Source organism: Salvelinus fontinalis, chromosome 4, assembly GCF_029448725.1.
Source record: "Salvelinus fontinalis isolate EN_2023a chromosome 4, ASM2944872v1, whole genome shotgun sequence".
NCBI classification, from domain to species: Eukaryota; Metazoa; Chordata; class Actinopteri; order Salmoniformes; family Salmonidae; genus Salvelinus; species Salvelinus fontinalis.
The window spans coordinates 4,569,856-4,586,019 of record NC_074668.1 but is presented as its reverse complement, the minus strand read 5'-3'; positions in this window follow the sequence as shown (position 1 = coordinate 4,586,019).

The window sequence follows — 16,164 nt, the reverse complement described above, 5'->3', positions numbered from 1 at the left end:
TAGTAATATTATGTTGACCATTCTGTCATTACTATAGTAATATTATGTTGACCATTCTGTCATTACTATAGTAATATTATGTTGACCATTCTGTCATTACTATAGTAATATTATGTTGACCATTCTGTCATTATGATAGTAATATTATGTTTACCATTCTGTCATTACTATAGTAATATTATGTTGACCATTCTGTCATTACTATAGTAATATTATGTTGACCATTCTGTCATTACTATAGTAATATTATGTTGACCATTCTGTCATTATTATAGTACTATTATGTTGACCATTCTGTCATTACTATAGTACTATTATGTTGACCATTTTGTCATTACTATAGTAATATTATGTTGACCATTCTGTCATTACCTAATATTATGTTGACCATTCTGTCATTACTATAGTAATATTATGTTGACCATTCTGTCATTACTATAGTACTATTATGTTGACCATTCTGTCATTACTATAGTAATATTATGTTGACCATTCTGTCATTACTATAGTAATATTATGTTGACCATTCTGTCATTACTATAGTAATATTATGTTGACCATTCTGTCATTACTATAGTAATATTATGTTGACCATTCTGTCATTACTATAGTACTATTATGTTGACCATTCTGTCATTACTATAGTAATATTATGTTGACCATTCTGTCATTACTATAGTAATATTATGTTGACCATTCTGTCATTATGATAGTAATATTATGTTGACCATTCTGTCATTACCTAATATTATGTTGTCCATTCTGTCATTACTATAGTAATATTATGTTGACCATTCTGTCATTACTATAGTAATATTATGTTGTCCATTCTGTCATTACTATAGTAATATTATGTTGACCATTCTGTCATTACCTAATATTATGTTGACCATTCTGTCATTACCTAATATTATGTTGACCATTCTGTCATTACTATAGTACTATTATGTTGACCATTCTGTCATTATTATAGTACTATTATGTTCACCATTCTGTCATTACTATAGTAATATTATGTTGACCATTCTGTCATTACCTAATATTATGTTGACCATTCTGTCATTACCTAATATTATGTTGACCATTCTGTCATTACTATAGTACTATTATGTTGACCATTCTGTCATTACTATAGTAATATTATGTTGACCATTCTGTCATTACTATAGTACTATTATGTTGACCATTCTGTCATTACTATAGTACTATTATGTTGACCATTCTGTCATTACTATAGTACTATTATGTTGACCATTCTGTCATTACTATAGTACTATTATGTTGACCATTCTGTCATTACTATAGTAATATTATGTTGACCATTCTGTCATTACTATAGTACTATTATGTTGACCATTCTGTCATTACTATAGTAATATTATGTTGACCATTCTGTCATTACTATAGTAATATTATGTTGACCATTCTGTCATTATGATAGTAATATTATGTTGACCATTCTGTCATTACCTAATATTATGTTGTCCATTCTGTCATTACTATAGTAATATTATGTTGACCATTCTGTCATTACTATAGTAATATTATGTTGTCCATTCTGTCATTATGATAGTAATATTATGTTGACCATTCTGTCATTACTATAGTAATATTATGTTGACCATTCTGTCATTATGATAGTAATATTATGTTGACCATTCTGTCATTACCTAATATTATGTTGTCCATTCTGTCATTACTATAGTAATATTATGTTGACCATTCTGTCATTACTATAGTAATATTATGTTGTCCATTCTGCCATTACTATAGTAATATTATGTTGACCATTCTGTCATTACTATAGTAATATTATGTTGACTATTCTGTCATTACTATAGTACTATTATGTTGACTATTCTGTCATTACTATAGTACTATTATGTTGACCATTCTGTCATTACCTAATATTATGTTGACCATTCTGTCATTACTATAGTACTATTATGTTGACCATTCTGTCATTACCTAATATTATGTTGACCATTCTGTCATTACTATAGTAATATTATGTTGACCATTCTGTCATTACTATAGTAATATTATGTTGACCATTCTGTCATTATTATAGTAATATTATGTTGACCATTCTGTCATTACTATAGTACTATTATGTTGACCATTCTGTCATTACTATAGTAATATTATGTTTACCATTCTGTCATTACCTAATATTATGTTGACCATTCTGTCATTACTATAGTAATATTATGTTGACCATTCTGTCATTACTATAGTACTATTATGTTGACCATTCTGTCATTACTATAGTAATATTATGTTGACCATTCTGTCATTACTATAGTAATATTATGTTGACCATTCTGTCATTACTATAGTACTATTATGTTGACTATTCTGTCATTACCTAATATTATGTTGACCATTCTGTCATTACTATAGTACTATTATGTTGACCATTCTGTCATTACTATAGTAATATTATGTTGTCCATTCTGCCATTACTATAGTAATATTATGTTGACCATTCTGTCATTACTATAGTAATATTATGTTGACTATTCTGTCATTACTATAGTACTATTATGTTGACTATTCTGTCATTACTATAGTACTATTATGTTGACCATTCTGTCATTACCTAATATTATGTTGACCATTCTGTCATTACTATAGTACTATTATGTTGACCATTCTGTCATTACCTAATATTATGTTGACCATTCTGTCATTACTATAGTAATATTATGTTGACCATTCTGTCATTACTATAGTAATATTATGTTGACCATTCTGTCATTATTATAGTAATATTATGTTGACCATTCTGTCATTACTATAGTACTATTTTGTTGACCATTCTGTCATTACTATAGTAATATTATGTTGACCATTCTGTCATTACCTAATATTATGTTGACCATTCTGTCATTACTATAGTACTATTATGTTGACCATTCTGTCATTACTATAGTAATATTATGTTGACCATTCTGTCATTACTATAGTAATATTATGTTGACCATTCTGTCATTACTATAGTAATATTATGTTGACCATTCTGTCATTACTATAGTAATATTATGTTGACCATTCTGTCATTACTATAGTAATATTATGTTGACCATTCTGTCATTACTATAGTACTATTATGTTGACCATTCTGTCATTACTATAGTAATATTATGTTGACCATTCTGTCATTACTATAGTAATATTATGTTGACCATTCTGTCATTATGATAGTAATAATATGTTGACCATTCTGTCATTACCTAATATTATGTTGTCCATTCTGTCATTACTATAGTAATATTATGTTGACCATTCTGTCATTACTATAGTAATATTATGTTGTCCATTCTGTCATTACTATAGTAATATTATGTTGACCATTCTGTCATTACCTAATATTATGTTGACCATTCTGTCATTACCTAATATTATGTTGACCATTCTGTCATTACTATAGTACTATTATGTTGACCATTCTGTCATTATTATAGTACTATTATGTTCACCATTCTGTCATTACTATAGTAATATTATGTTGACCATTCTGTCATTACCTAATATTATGTTGACCATTCTGTCATTACCTAATATTATGTTGACCATTCTGTCATTACTATAGTACTATTATGTTGACCATTCTGTCATTACTATAGTAATATTATGTTGACCATTCTGTCATTACTATAGTACTATTATGTTGACCATTCTGTCATTACTATAGTACTATTATGTTGACCATTCTGTCATTACTATAGTACTATTATGTTGACCATTCTGTCATTACTATAGTACTATTATGTTGACCATTCTGTCATTACCTAATATTATGTTGACCATTCTGTCATTACTATAGTAATATTATGTTGACCATTCTGTCATTACTATAGTACTATCATCTTGTTTTAATAAGACACATAGTCAACTTACACGCATCACTGACACACACACTTCTCCCACCAGACATGCCACCAGGGGTCTTTTCACAGTCCCCAAGTCCAGAACAAATTCAAGGATATAAACAGTATTATACAGAGCCATGAGTGCATGGAACTCCCATCCATCTCATACAGCAAACCTGGTTTCCCTCCCCCCAAAAGCAACACTTCACGGCACAATGCCTCTCCCCCATGTGACCTGCTTGTCGTGTGCATGTACTGACATGTACGTGGAACTGATAGATGCACACACATACAGACTACACGTTAACGATTTAAATGTATGGACATAAAGTATTTTGTCTGCGATGTCTTTTTCGTTATGTGTCGGACCCCAGTAAGACCAGGTGTTCTAGGCGACTGTGTGATCACGTTCTCCGTAGCCGATGTGAGTAAGACCTTTAAACAGGTCAACGTTCACAAGGCCGCAGGCTCAGGATGAATTACCAGGACGTGTACTCCGAGCACGCGCTGACCAACTGGCATGTGTCTTCACTGACATTTTAAACCTGTCCCTGACTGAGTCTGTAATAGCAACATGTTTCAAGCAGACCACCAAGGCTGGTCATAGCTCACATCAACACCATCATCCCAGAAATCCTAGACCCACTCTAATTTGCATACCGCCCTAACAGATACACAGATGACGCAATCTCTATTGCACTCTACACTGCCCTTTCCCACCTGGACAAAAGGAACACCTATGTGAGAATGGTATTCTCAGCTTCAACACCATAGTGCCCCCAAAGTTCATCACAAATCTAAGGACCCTGGAACTAAACACCTCCCTCTGCAACTGGATCCTGGACTTCCTGACAGTCCACCCCCAGGTGATAAGGGTAGGAAACAACACATCTGCCAGGCTGATCCTCTACAGGCTGATCCACCACTCAGTGGTGCGTGCTCAGTCCCCTCTTGTACTCCCTGTTCACCCATGACTGCGTAGCCAAGCACGACTACAGCATACATCATTAAGTTTGCCGACGACACAACAGTGGTACAGACTATAGGGAGGAGGTCAGAGACCTGGCAGTCTGGTGTCAGGATAACAACCTCTCCCTCAACGTGATCAAGACAAAAGAGATGATCGTGAACTACAGCAAAAGGAGGGCCAAGCATGCCCCCATTCTCATTGCCTCAAAGATTTATTATTGGTCCTCAGATCGTCAAAAAGTTCTACAGCTGCACCATCAAGAGCATCCTGACCGGTTGCTTCGCTGCCTGGTGTGGCAACTGCTCAGCCTCCGACCACAAGACACTACAGAGGGTAATGCGTACGGCCCAGTACTTCACTGGGGCCAAGCATCCTGCCATCCAGGACCTCTATACCAGGCGGTGTCAGAGTAAGGCCCTAGAAATTGCCAAAGACTCCAGCCACCCTCGTCATAAACTGTTGTCTCTGCTACCGCATGGCAAGCGGTAACGGAGCGCTAAGTCTAGGTCCTAAAGGCTTCTTAACAGCATCTAATGTATGTGATATCAACAGAGAGGTATATTCTCTGGGTGATTTAAATATTGACTGGCTATCAAGCTGCCCACTCAGTAAAACACTTCAAACTGTAACCAGTGCCTGCAACCTGGATCAGGTTTGTCAGTCAACCTACCAGGGTATTTACAAACAGCACGGGAATTAAATCATCAACATGTATTGAACACATCTTTACTAACGCTGCAGATATTTGCTTTAAAGCAGTATCCAAATCCATCGGATGTAGTGATCATAATATAGTAGCCATATCTAGGAAAACCAAAGATCCAAAGGCTGGGCCTAATATAGTGTATGTCATACAAGAGGTTTTGTAGTGATTACTTTTTTGATGATGTAAACAATATTTGTTGGGTATGTAATGAGGAGCAACCAGATGCTGCACTTGACACATTTATGAAATTACTTATTCCAGTTACTAATAAGCATGCACCCATTAAGAAAATGATTGTAAAAACTGTTAAATCCCCTTGGATTGATGAGGAAATGAGAAATTGTATGGTTGAGAGGGATGAGGCAAAAGGAATGGCAATTAAGTATGGCAGCCCAACCGATTGGCAAACGTACGGCAAATTAAGAAATCATGTGACTAAACAAAAAAAAAAGATAAAGAAACTACACTATGAAACGAAGATAAATTATATAAAGAATGAGAGTAAAAGGCTTTGGAACTCCTTTAATGAAATTTTGGGGGAAAAATCCAACTCAGCTCCATCATTCATTGAATCAGATGGCTCTTTCATCCCAAAACCCACTGATATTGCCAAATACTTTAATGACTTTTTCATTGGCAAGATTAGCAAACTTCGGGATGACATGCCAGCAACAAAAGCTGACACTACACATCAAAGTATATGGGACCAAATTATGAAAGACAAAAATTGTACTTTTGAATTCCGTAAAGTCAGTGTGGAAGAGGTGAATTTTTTTGTTGTTGTCTATCAACAATGACAAGCCACCGGGGTCTGACAATCTGGATGGAAAATTACTGAGAATATTAATCAGACGATGTTGCCTCTCCTATTTGCCACATCTTAATGGGAGACTTTTATTTCCCTCACCAACTTTAAACATCTGCTATCTGAGCAGCTAACCGATCGCTGCAGCTGTACATAGTCCATCTGTAAACAGCCCACCCAATTTACCTACCTCATCCCCTTACTGTTTTTATTTATTTACTTTTCTGCTCTTTTGCACACCAGTATTTCTACTTGCTCATGATCATCTGATGATTTATCACTCCAGTGTTAATCTGCTAAATTGTAATTATTCGTTCCTATGGCCTATTTATTGCCTACCTCATGCCTTTTGCACACAATGTATATAGACTCATTTAGTTTTTTCCTACTGTGTTATTGACTTGTTTATTGTTTACTCCATGTGTAACTCTGTGTTGTTGTCTGTTCACACTGCTATGCTTTATCTTGGCCAGGTCGCAGTTGTAAATGAGAACTTGTTCTCAACTAGCGTACCTGGTTAAATAAAGGTGAAACAAATATATAATAAAAAAATATATACAGTATAATCTCCAATTTAAGCCTACTCGGGCCTGGAGGGAAGCTAAAGTCATTCCGCTACCCAAGAATAGTAAAGCCCCCTTTACTGGCTCAAATAACCAACCATTCAGCCTGTTACCAACCCTTAGTAAACTTCTGGAAATAATTGTGTTTGACCAGATACAATGCTATTTTACAGTAAACAAATTAACAGCAGAATTTCAGCATGCTTATAGGAAAGGACACTCAACAAGCACAGCACTTACACAAATGACTGATGATTGGCTGAGAGAAATTGGTGATAAAATGATTGTGGACAATGTCTTGTTAGACTTCAGTGCAGCTTTTGACATTATTGATCATAGTCTGCTGCTGGAAAAACGTATGTGTTATGGCTTTACACCCCTCTGCTATAATGTGGATAAAGAGTTACCTGTCTAACAGAACACAGAGGGTGTTCTTTAATGGAAGCCTCTCCAACATAATCCAGGTGGAATCAGGCATTCCCCAGGGCAGCTGTTTATGCCCCTTGCTTTTTTCAATTTTGACTTAGAGTAAAGCCAGAGTGTCTTTGTATCAACACTATACACGTCAGCTACTACAGTGACTGAAATGACTGCAACACTCAACAAAGAGCTGCAGTTACTTTCAGAGTGGGTGGCAAGGAATAAGTTAGCCCTAAATATTTCTAAAACTAAAAGCATTGCATTTGGAACAAAACACTCAAACACTCAAAACCTCAACTAAATCTTGTATTAAATAATGTGGAAATTGAGCAAGTTCAGATGACTAAACTGCGTGGAGTAAGCCTAGATTGTAAACTGTCATGGTCAAAACATATTGATGCAACAGTAGCTAAGATGGTGTGAAGTCTGTCCATAATAAAGTGATGCTCTGCCTTCCTAACAACACTATCAACAAGGCAGGTCCGACAGGCCCTAGTTTTGTCACACCTGGACTACTGGTCAGTCGTGTGGTCAGGTGCAACAAGAAAGGACTTAGGAAAATTGCAATTGGCTCAGAACAGGGCAGCACAGCTGGCCCTTGAATGTACACAGACAGCTATTATCAATAATATGCATATCAATTTCTCCTGGCTGAAAGTGGAGGAGAGATTGACTACATCACTACTTTTATTTATGAGAGGTACTGACATGTTGAATGCACCTAGCTGTCTGTCTGAACTACTGGCACACAGCTTAGACACCCATGCATACCCCACAAGACATGCCACAAGAGGTCTCTTCACAGTCCCCAAGTCCAGAACAGACTATGGGAGGCGCACAGTACTACATAGAGCCATGACTACATGGAACTCTATTCCACAGTACTACATAGAGCCATGACTACATGGAACTCTATTCCACATCAGGTAACTGATGCAAGCAATAAAATGTGATTTCAAAAACAGATAAAAAAGTACCTATTGGAACAGTGGGGACTGTGAAGCAACACAAACATTGGCACAGACACATACATACATACACACACACACACACACACACACACACACACACACACACACACACACACACACACACACACACACACACACACACACACACACACACACACACACACACACACACACACACACACACACACAATGCATACACATGGATTTAGTGGTGGAGTAGGGGCCTGAGGTCACACAGTATGTTGTGAAATCTGTGAATGTATTGTAATATTTTTTTAAACTGTATAAAATGCCTTCATTTTGCTGGACCCCAGGAAGAGTAGCTGCTGCTTGTTAAAATACCCCCAAGCCATAAGACTCCTGAACAGCTAATCAAATGGCTACCCGGACTATTTGCATTGACCCTCTACCTACATGTACACTCAGCAAAAAAAAGAAGTCCTCTCACTGTCAACTTATTAACTTTATTTTCAGCAAACTTAACATGTACAAATATTTGTATGAACATAAGATTCAACAACTGAGACATAAACTGAACAAGTTCCACAGACATGTGACTAACAGAAATGGAATAATGTGTCCCTGAACAAAGGGGAAGTCAAAATCAAAAGTAACAGTCAGTATCTGGTGTGGCCACCAGCTGCATTAAGTACTGCAGTGCATCTCCTCCTCATGGACTGCACCAGATTTGTCAGTTCTTGCTGTGAGATGTTACCCCACTCTTCCACCAAGGCACCTGCAAGTTCCCGCAAGTTCCGATCCAACAGGTCCCAGACGTGCTCAATGGGATTGAGATCCAGGCTCTTTGCTGGCCATGGCAGAACACTGACATTCCTGTCTTGCAGGAAATCACGCACAGAACGAGCATTATGGCTGGTGGCATTGTCATGCTGGAGGGTCATGTCAGGATGAGCCTGCAGGAAGGGTACCACATGAGGGAGGAGGATGTCTTCCCTGTAACGCACAGCATTGAGATTGCCTGCAATGACAACAAGCTCAGTCCGATGATGCTGTGACACACCACCCCAAACCATGACGGACCCTCCACCTCCAAATAGATCCCGCTCCAGAGTACAGACCTCGGTGTGATGCTCATTCCTTCGACGATAAACGTGAATCCGACCATCACCCCTGGTGAGACAAAACCGCGACTCGTCAGTGAAGAGCAGTTTTTGCCAGTCCTGTCTGGTCCAGCGACGGTGGGTTTGTGCCCGTAGGCGACGTTGTTGCCGGTGATGTCTGGTGAGGACCTGCCTTACAGCAGGCCTACAAGCCCTCAGTCCAGCCTCTTTCGGCACATTGCGGACAGTCTGAGCACTGATGAAGGGATTGTGCGTTCCTGATGTAACTCGGGCAGTTGTTGTTGCCACCCTGTACCTGTCCTAAGGTGTGATGCTCGGATGTACCGATCCTGTGCAAGTGTTGGTACACGTGGTCTGCCACTGCGAGGATGATCAGCTGTCCGTCCTGTCTCTGTGTAGCGCTGTCTTAGGCGTCTCACAGTACAGACATTGCAATTTATTGCCCTGGCCACATCTGCAGTCCTCATGCCTCCTTGCAGCATGCCTAAGGCACGTTCACGCAGATGAACAGGGACCCTGTGCATGTGTCTTTTGATGTAGAAAGTCAGTAGAAAGGCCTCTTTAGTGTCCTAACTGTGACCTTAATTGCCTACCATCTGTAAGCTGTTAGTGTCTTAAAACTTGTTTGGGATAGGGGGCAGCATTTTCACTTTTGGATGAATAGCGTGCCCAGAGTAAACTGCCTCCTACTCAGTCCCAGATGCTAATATATGCATATTATTATTGGTATTGGATAGAAAACACTCTGAATTTTCTAAAACTGTTTGAATGATGTCTGTGAGTATAACAGAACTCATATGGTAGGAAAAAACCCGAGAAAAAATCCAAACAGGAAGTGGGAAATCTGAGGTTTGTAGTTTTTGAACTCAGCCCCTATCGAATACACAGTGAGATGTGGGTTATTTTGCACTTCCTACAGCTTCCACTAGATGTCAAGAGTCTTTAGAACGTTGTTTCAGGCTTCTACCGTGAAGGGGGAACGGATGGGAGCTGTTTGACTAAGGGGCCTGGCAGCAGCCTCGTTCTCAGTCAAGCGCATTTCACATGAGAGGTAGTTCTCGTTCCATTGCTTTTCTACAGACAATGGAATTCTCCGGTTGGAACATTATTGAACATTTATGATAAAAACATCCTAAAGATTGATTCTATACTTAGTTTGACAAGTTTCTACGACCTGTAATATAACTTTTTTAACTTTTCGTCCAACTGGACCTGAACGCGCGTTTGGATTTGTTTACCAAACAAAAGAAGCTATTTGGACATAATTGATGGACATTATGGAACAAATCAAACATTAATGTCGAACTGCGATTCCTGGGAGTGCATTCTGATGAAGATCATCAAAGGTAAGTGAATATTTATAATGCTATTTCGGATATTTATTTTGGCTGTTTTGGACTCTGAGCGTCGTACTCAGATTATGCTTTTTCTGTAAAGTCTTTTTGAAATCTGACACAGCGGTTGCATTAAGGAGAAGTTTATCTAAAGTTCCATGTTTAATACTTGTATTTTCATCAACATTTATAATGAGTATTTCTGTGAATTGATGTGGCTCTCTGCACAATCACTGCATGTTTTGGAACTACTGAACGTAACACGCCAATGTAAAATAAGATTTTTGGATACAAATATGCACTTTACCGAACATAACATACATGTATTGTGTAACATGAAGTCCTATGAGTGTCATCTGATGAAGATCATCAAAGGTTAGTGATTAATTTTCTCTCTATTTGTTCTTTTTGTGACTCCTCTCTTTGACGGGAAAAATGGCTGGGTTTTTCTATGACTTGGTGGTGACCTAACATAATCGTTTGTGGAGCTTGCGCTGTAAAGCATTTTTGAAATCAGACACTGTGGCTGGATTAATGAGAATTGTATCTTTAAAATGGTGCCTAATACTTGTATGTTTGAGAAATTTGATTTATGAGATTTCTGTTGATTTGTATTTTGCGCCCTGCAATTTCATTGGCTGTTGGCCGCTAGCGGAACCCCAGTCCTAGATAGGTTAACGAAGGTTCCACAGGTGATGTTCATTAATTGTTTATGGTTCATTGAACAAGCATGGGAAACAGTGTTTAAACCCTTTACAATGAAGATCTGTGAAGTTATTTTGGATTTTTACGAATTATCTTCGAAAGACAGGGTCCTGAAAAAGGGACGTTTCTATTTTTGCTGAGTGTCGACTAACCTGTGACCACGCACATTGACTCTGTACTGTACCGGTAGCCCCTGTATATATGCAGTAAATATATCCTCGTTATTTTATTGTTGCTCTTTTAATGATTAGTTATTTTTTCTATTTTCTTCTTTGTTATTTATTCATTGTTTACTTCTGTTGATTTTAGTAAATACTTTCTTAATAACACTTATTTTTCAGAAAAAAAGGCATTGTTGGTTAAGGGCTTGTAAGTTTCATTGCATTTCACTGTAAGGTCTACACCTGTTGTAGGTGGCGCATGTGACAAATACAATTTGATTTGATTTGTTGCTATTGGCGTCGGCTAATGAGGATCCTAGTAAATCAAATCAAAACACACACACACACACACGACAACCTCTCTGTCCCGGCCTGTTTACCCACAGCTTTCACACTGCTAGTCGGGAGTCCACGAGGAATGGACGGCTGAACGCTAAACACCAAGAAAGGACTCAAGCAGTCTCTCTGTTGTCCATCTTTCCTGAAAAGTTACATCCGTTTAGAATACTTCTCTCATGGCTACATGTTAAGGATCAAATATGGTACTTGCTGCTGAGCATATTTTTTGCTTGATTGTACGAAAGGTTCAACAATTTAATTTTAACATGGGAATAAATACAGGCCAGGTTGAGACTGACAGAGAGAGTCACAAATCTGAACTCATTATTGAGGTCGCAGTGACTCGCGGGTCGGAACTCATCATCGGGGGACTCGCGGGTCTACGTACCCAAATCTATAACCTCACCTTATGAGCAAAACATTTTAGCAGCATTTCTTTTGACAGCGGAGAAAAAAAGTTTGAGTTAATTTTCAGCAATTCTACACATTTTGCCAGATTTTTTAGATTTTTTTTGTAGAGAAAATGTAGTTTTAAAGCAAAAATACTGCAAATCAAATCAAATGTATCTACATAGCCCTTCTTACATCAGCTGATATCTCAAAGTGCTTTACAGAAACCCAGCCTAAAACCCCAAACAGCAAGCAATGCAGGTGTAGAAGCACGGTGGCTAGGAAAAACTCCCTAGAAAAGGCCAAAACCTAGGAAGAAACCTAGAGAGGAACCAGGCTATGAGGGGTGGCCAGTCCTCTTCTGGCTGTGCCGGGTGGAGATTATAACAGAACATGGCCAAGATGTTCAAATGTTCATAAATGACCAGCATGGTCAAATAATAATAATCACATGGGGTGGAGAGAAGATTTTGTAGTTTTACAGCTTATTTCCTGCAATTCTACACATTTTGCCATGGGGCGGAGGGAAATGGCTGTTTTCAATATGATATCTGGGTGAGAGTGAATAATCCAAATCAATGGGGGCCCCCTGGTCGGTAATTCGGCCATGACTACTAGAAGTGTAGATTGCTGGCCGCTGGACTAAAGTACCAATCTAACAAATTGTAGCCATCTGATTGATTGACTGTCAGTGACTGACATACCGAGAGTAAACCTGACTATGGACAACCAAATGGCAAAAAAAATTGCACCTTGCGTATTCTACTACTCTAACTCTGAACAGTTCCAATTCTTTGGAAATTGATCCGCGGGCCTACCAAAAAGGGGGTCCGAAGCCGCCAGTTGCCCATCCCTGCAGTACAGTCTAGTCTCCTTGCCGTACAGTCTAGTCTCCCTGCAGTACAGTCTAGTCTCCTTGCCGTACAGTCTAGTCTCCCTGCAGTACAGTCTAGTCTCCTTGCCGTACAGGCTAAGCTGTACTATAGAACATCAAGAAAGAGGAGAAGAGGAGCATTTGACAAAATGGCTTTCTACGAAAGTTGTACAGTTCATTTTCTAGTAGATTCTGTAAAAGGAGCCTGTTGACAAACCACATCGTATTCTCGTTAAGCCGTAGATGTCGATTCTATTCATAGGTTGCAGCTCGATCACTCCGTTACCATGGTTATCAGCGTTCTACAGACGCCGCAGCCATATCGACGGTCAAAAAAGGTCAAACGGGGGGGGGGGGGGGGCTAATGACTTTGTTGTCTAAAATACACTATAGTGGCTTGGGAATATGATGACATTGCTAAAGTAGGCACCTATTTATTAGTCTGTAAAAAAAAAAAAAGCGTAATCAAATGTATTTAAGACAGATGACAAAGTCGTCACTGGCGAAATGTTCAGTGGGCCATCAGTTCTAAAACGAACGTTGTGACAAAACGTGCAACCAATGAACAGTGAGGGTTTTTTGACACCAAGCAAATGTGTTCAAATAAGCAACAATGGAAGAAACTACTTGGTACATTTTATTTCTGTTCATAAATAAATATATATATATATATGTATAATGTATGTTGGTAATGTAAATAAGTTATATATGCCATATATGTCTTAAAAAGCCATGTCAACATATATAATCAAGATATATATATATATAAAGATAATGTCATCATTTATAATCAAGATATATGTATATATATATATATATATATATATATATATATATATATATATATATATATATATATATATATATATATATAGTCTGTAAAAGGCAGATATTTCTAAATGTGTCATCTCAAAAATAAGGGAAAATTGGATTAAATCCCGGCCATTATCTTACCACCTCAATACACGGTGAGAAGATGAGAGCCACACAAAAGTGAGAACCACCAAACCTTACAGGAGGTTACTAGAGAGGAATAAACATTGTTCCAGACACAAAACTAGGGGGTTAAAATAAACATTCCGATATTACATTTCTACAAAAAAAGCTAATCGTAAAATAACATCACATTATACATAGGTACTTTACTTAAATCAGTACATGTCATCATCACTGGTTCCATGTAGCTTTTATAGATAATTCATTATCAAACAAACTGATAAATCATACAAAGACATTTGAGAAGGGGGTGTGACATTGAGACACCTCCTATTGGGGGGATGAGAAAGTGTCTCGTGTTTTCAATAACCCTCATATTTGGAGGACTATAATGGAAGCATGTACTTGGTGTAGACATGGGTAATGAATTATGGGTAGTGAATTTGCTGACACAACTGGGTCCCTTTCGTGAGAAATTACAAAATGGCTGGATTCCAACCAATCGGAGCTAGCTCTTCTTCATATTTAAAAGGTCATTTCCTATTGAGCCCACATATGCAGTGTTCACTGTAAATGCAGTCTTATCATGGGTGAACTTTTCCTTTAAAAATGTAAAAACGCCGAAAAGGGGCGATCGGATTAAATCCCGGCCATTATCTTTTCACCTCAATACACGGTGAGAAGATGAGAGCCACACAAAAGTAAGAACCACCAAACCTTACAGGAGGTTACTAGAGAGGAATAAACATTGTTCCAGGATGTCCATCTAATGATTATTCCCTAATGACTAATTAAAGCTGGATTTTTTTGTTGTTGTCAGTGTGTGTCTGTGTGCGGGCGACTAGTACTGTTTGTAACAACTGACAAAGTGAAAAGGAAACTTCTCCCCAGAACCGTTTGATGTTGTGGCTCCACAGGAGTGTATGGAGTCAGTGTGAACCTAACTGTCTATACATGGATTGTATATGGCTCCTTTGGGAACGCAGTCTCTCCAGAAAACGCAGCAGCATTCCCTTTAAATAGAAATCGCGCTAGCTAACGCTGATCTTTAAGACAACGGATTTAATCTAGCCCTTCATTTCGTTAATGAATTGGCTGGTCGTTGTTAAGAAACATTGCTTTTAAAGAATGTACTGATTGATTATGATGCATTTGATAACGGAGTTTAAAATAGGACAATACTTGTTTAATTAAGAGGTGAACCCTTAGAGACTGAGGTATTGTAGTAAGCGTTTTGCTTTATGTTGCTGTGAGACAACTGCTTTGGAATTGGTTGAAAAACCTTCATCCATAGCTCCTGTATATATTCCTTTATTTGTCCAGGCAAGTCAGTTAAGAAAAAATTCTTATTTTCAATGACGGCCTAGGAACAGTGGGTTAATTACCTTGTTCAAGGGCAGAATGACAGATTTTTACTTTGTCAGCTCTGGGATTTGATCTTGCAACCTTCTGGTTACTAGTCCAACACTCTAACCACTAGGCCACCTGCCGCCCCAAAGGTGATTTGCTGCCAAAAGTCTTTCTAACATGTATTGACCCAGGGGAGTGAATACTTACGTAAATTTGATATTTTTTTGTATTTCATTTGCAACAAATGTACAAAAAAAGCTACAAACAAATTTTCACTTTGTCTTTATGAGGTATCGTGTGTAGATGGCCGAGAAGAAAAATCAAAATTTAATCCTTTTTGAATTCAGGCTGTAACAGAACAAAATGTGTAATAAGTCAAGGGGTGTGAATACTTTCTGAAGGCTTCCCTAACCCTGAAGCTGCACTGCTTTCTGAAGGCTTCCCTAACCCTGAAGCTGCACTGCTTTCTGAAGGCTTCCCTAACCCTGAAGCTGCACTGCTTTCTGAAGGCTTCCCTAACCCTGAAGCTGCACTGCTTTCTGAAGGCTTCCCTAACCCTGAAGCTGCACTGCTTTCTGAAGGCTTCCCTAACCCTGAAGCTGCACTGCTTTCTGAAGGCTTCCCTAACCCTGAAGCTGCACTGCTTTCTGAAGGCTTCCCTAACCCTGAAGCTGCACTGTTTT